Source organism: Lathyrus oleraceus, chromosome 4 (assembly GCF_024323335.1).
Source record: "Lathyrus oleraceus cultivar Zhongwan6 chromosome 4, CAAS_Psat_ZW6_1.0, whole genome shotgun sequence".
In the NCBI taxonomy this organism is placed as follows: domain Eukaryota; kingdom Viridiplantae; phylum Streptophyta; class Magnoliopsida; order Fabales; family Fabaceae; genus Lathyrus; species Lathyrus oleraceus.
In genome coordinates this window covers 54637549-54642097 of record NC_066582.1, presented here as the reverse complement: position 1 = coordinate 54642097, position 4549 = coordinate 54637549, and the positions used below count along the sequence as shown (strand labels likewise).

At 39.3% G+C, this 4549-nt stretch overlaps 1 non-coding gene across 1 annotated transcript; it reads right to left on the bottom strand.

Annotated features, from left to right (window-relative positions):
* Positions 1-332: 332 nt before the first annotated feature.
* LOC127077793 (small nucleolar RNA R71) lies at positions 333-439 on the bottom strand. Its single transcript, XR_007787566.1, has one exon. It is a non-coding gene; the product is annotated as a small nucleolar RNA R71 (small nucleolar RNA).
* Positions 440-4549: the final 4110 nt, after the last annotated feature.

Below are 4549 nucleotides of genomic sequence, written 5' to 3'. Positions count from 1 at the left end.
AAGATGAACCGCATTCAAGTATTGCTCCACCCGCAATCGAAGCAAACAACTTTGAACTCAAACCTTCACTGTTGCAGGCAGTGCAACAGAACCAATTCTCTGGAAATCCTACTGAGGATCCTAACCTTCATTTATCCGTATTTGTTTAATACGCTGATACTGTTAAAGCTAATGGTGTCACTTCAGAGGCAATTCGACTTCGTCTTTTCCCTTTCTCACTAAGAGATAGCGCTAGAAGATGGCTTCAATCTCTTCCTTCCAACTCAGTCACCACATGGAACGAGTTGAAGAAAGTTTTTCTTGCTCGATATTTTCCGCCAAGCAAAACAGCTATGTTAAGAGCCCAAATAAATGGATTTAAACAGAAAGATAACGAGTCTCTTTTCGAAGCATGGGAAAGATACAAAGACATGATGAGACTTTGTCCACATCATGGTTTAGAAGACTGGTTAGTAATTCATACATTCTATAATGGTCTCCTGTACAACACGAGGTTAACAATAGATGCCGCCGCAGGTGGTGCACTAATGAACAAACCTTATGCTGATGCTTACCAACTTATCGAAAGCATGGCTCAAAACCACTATCAGTGGGGAACCGAACGAACAATGGTGGAAAAACCTCAAACGAAAACTGGCATGTACGAGATAAGTAACCTTGATCATGTTAATGCAAAAGTGGATGCTCTGGTCCAGAAAATTGAAAGTTTAAATGTATCACCTCCAGCCACCGTAGTTGCCATAACTCAGAATTGTGAAGTCTGTGGAATCCAAGGTCACACTCCTGCAGATTGTCAACTCCTAACAAGATTCCAAGCGGAGCAAGTAAACTATGCTCAAGGAAGCCCCTACTCGCACACCTATAACTCAAATTGGAAGAATCATCCCAATTTTTCATATAAGAGTAATAATGCTCTATATGCACCTGGACAATCTCCAAATCAAGCCCCAGCTATACCTCCGGGATATCAGAAGCCGACCCCATCTACATCTAACAATAACACCCCTAGGAAATCCAACTTGGAAATCATGATGGAAAACTTTATAGCTTCTCAACAGCAAACCAATAAAGATTTCTTAAACCAGAATGTACACACTGGCGAACAAATTAAACAACTAGCAAGTAAAGTAGATGCCCTGGCTACTCATAACAAAATGCTGGAAACGCAAATATCACAAGTAGCTCAACAACAAGCGCCTACTGCTGCCCCAACTGGTACATTTCTTGGCCAACCCCAACCTAATCCAAGAAGCCGCGCTCATGCAATTATACTGAGAAGTGGAACGGAAGTGGAAGGACCGTCTGACCCAAGGATAGAAAACCAAAACTCTAAAAGGTCAACTGAGGAAAGTGAACCTAAGGAAAAGGCAGAGAGTAATAAGGAAACCGTAGAAAAGAAGGAACCTTATGTACCTCCACCACCTTATAAACCACCTATCCCTTACCCTCAAAGGCTTATTAAAACCAAAGATGCGGGCCAATTTAAAAAATTTGTCGACCTACTAAAACAATTAAACGTCACAATTCCGTTTACAGAAGCTATTACGCAGATGCTCTCATATGCCAAGTTTTTAAAAGAAATTCTTTCTAATAAAAGAAAACTTTAAGATAGCGAAATCGTTACACTTACTGCTGAATGTAGCGCTATAATACAGAATATGCCTCCTAAACTTAAAGACCCAGGTAGTTTCTCTATACCCTGTCACATAGGAAAATCTGTCATTGACAAAGCCTTATGCGATTTAGGAGCCGGTATTAGTGTTATGCCTTTATCCATATGCAAGAGACTTGAAATGGGAGAATTAAGACCAACTAAAATGTCTGTGCAACTAGCAGATCGTTCCGTAAAATATCCTGTAGGAATTCTTGAAAATGTTCCAGTGCGCATAGGTCAATTTTACATTCCAACGGATTTTATAATTATGGATATTAGAGAAGATGAAGTTACACCCATTATATTGGGAAGACCGTTCTTAGCAACTGCCGGTACAATCATAGACGTAAAACGAGGACGACTCACTTTCGAAGTAGGAGAAGAGAAAATTGAGTTCATTCTTTCCCAATTTTTGAAAGCACCTGCAATAGAAGATATATGTTACTTCATGGATATCATCGATGAATGCATAAAAGAAACGGAGTTAGAAAAGGACAAATCATCTGACTATCTTGTAGAAGACAAACTTAACCAAAATTTAGCAATAACACCGGACCCTACGCAATGCCTTAAGAAACCAACCTTAGACCTGAAAACACTTCCCAAGAATCTGAGATATGAATTCCTAGACTTAGAGCTTGAATGACCAGTGATAGTTAATGCTGACCTAGGAAAGCTCGAAACAGAAAAACTCCTGCATATCTTAAGAAAATATACAACCGCACTAGGTTACAACATCACCGATCTTAAAGGAATAAGTCCTTCTATTTGTATGCACCGCATCATGTTAGAAGAAGACTGTAAAACTTCTAGGGAACACCAGAGAAGACTAAACCCGATCCTGAGTGAGGTAGTGAAGAAGGAAATAACCAAGTTATTATAGGCAGGTATCATATATCCTATATCTGAGAGCAAATGGGTTAGTCCTGTACATGTAGTACCAAAAAAAGGAGGTATAACAGTCATTGAAAATGAAAAAGGAGAAACTATAACCAAACGAATCGAATCGGGATGGAGAATGTGCATTGACTATAGGAAACTAAACAAAGCAACCCGAAAAGATCATTTCCCTTTACCATTCATTGACCAGATGTTAGAACGATTAGCAAAACATTCACATTTCTGCTATCTAGACGGTTACTCAGGTTTCTTTCAAATACCAATTCACCCTGATGACCAAGAAAAGACAACGTTCACGTGCCCTTTTGGTACCTTCGCTTATAGACAAATGTCGTTTGGCTTGTGTAATGCTCCTGCAACTTTCCAAAGATGCATGATGGCAATATTCGCCGATTTTCTAGAAAACATCATGGAAGTATTTATGGATGACTTTTCCGTATGCGGACAAAGCTTTGAAGAATGTCTTGAAAACCTAGAGAAAGTTCTAGAGCGATGTGTAAAAGTAAACCTAGTACTTAATTGGGAAAAATGCCACTTTATGGTACAAGAAGGAATTATTTTAGGACACATCATCTCAAATAGAGGAATTGAAGTAGACAAAGCCAAAATAGAGGTAATCGAAAACCTTCAACCTCCGAAGACTCTGAGAGAAGTACGAAGCTTCTTAGGACATGCCAGTTTTTACCGACGATTCATTAAAGACTTCTCTAAAATAACTAAACCGTTGACCGGATTATTGATGAAAGATGTTGAATTCATATTCGACAATAAATGTTTAGAAGCATTTCAAACGCTTAAACAAGCACTGATCTCCGCACCCATAATGCAGACACCAGATTGGAATGAACCATTCGAAATAATGTGTGATGCCAGCGATTATGCTGTAGGTGCTGTTTTAGGACAACGAAAGGATAAAAAGCTTCATGTTATATATTACGCAAGTAGAACTCTAGATGAAGCACAAATGAATTACGCCACAACCGAGAAAGAACTTCTAGCAGTAGTGTTTGCGCTAGATAAATTTCGTTCTTACTTAGTCGGAGCCAAAATAATCATCTACACTGATCACGCTGCTATCAAATACCTCTTAACTAAAAAGGATGCAAAACCTAGACTCCTAAGGTGGATCCTGTTACTACAAGAGTTCAATTTGGAAATCAAAGACAAGAAAGGAACTGAAAACGTAGTAGCAGATCACCTTTCTAGACTTGAGAACCTTGAACCGGAAAGAACAGAAATTAACGATGATTTCTCATACGATAAGCTTATAGCTATTTTAGAAAGAAATAACGCTGATAAACAGGTAGAAACTACCTTAGCAATATCCGTTACACCGTGGTACGCTGACCTCGTCAATTATTTAGCTGCCGGAATAGTTCCATCTACCTTATCCTACCAACAGAAGAAACGATTCTTCTATGACATAAAACATTATTACTGGGATGACCCCTTACTTTTTAAAAGAGGTCCCGATGGTATTTTCCGTCGGTGTATACCCGAAGAAGAGGCAGAAAGTATAATCCAACACTGTCACTCCGCTCCTTATGGTGGACACGCAAGTACATCCAAGACCTGCTCTAAAATCCTACAAGCCGGTTTTTATTGGCCAAGTATATGGAAGGATGTGCATGCAGCTATTAAGAAATGTGACAGATGTCAACGCACAGGAAACATATCTAGACGTGACGAGATGCCACAAAAGGGCGTTTTGGAAGTAGAGATTTTCGACGTGTGGGGAATAGACTTCATGGGACCTTTTCCATCTTCTTTCGGCAACAAATACATACTCGTGGCAGTTGACTACGTATCAAAATGGATTGAAGCTATAGCTTCCCCAACTAATGACACACGAGTAGTAACTAGACTCTTTAAGAATATAATATTTCCAAGGTTTGGTGTCCCAAGAATAGTAGTCAGTGATGGTGGATCGCATTTCATATCCAAAGTACTCGAAAAACTACTGCTTAAGTATGGCGTAAGACATAGAGTAGCGAC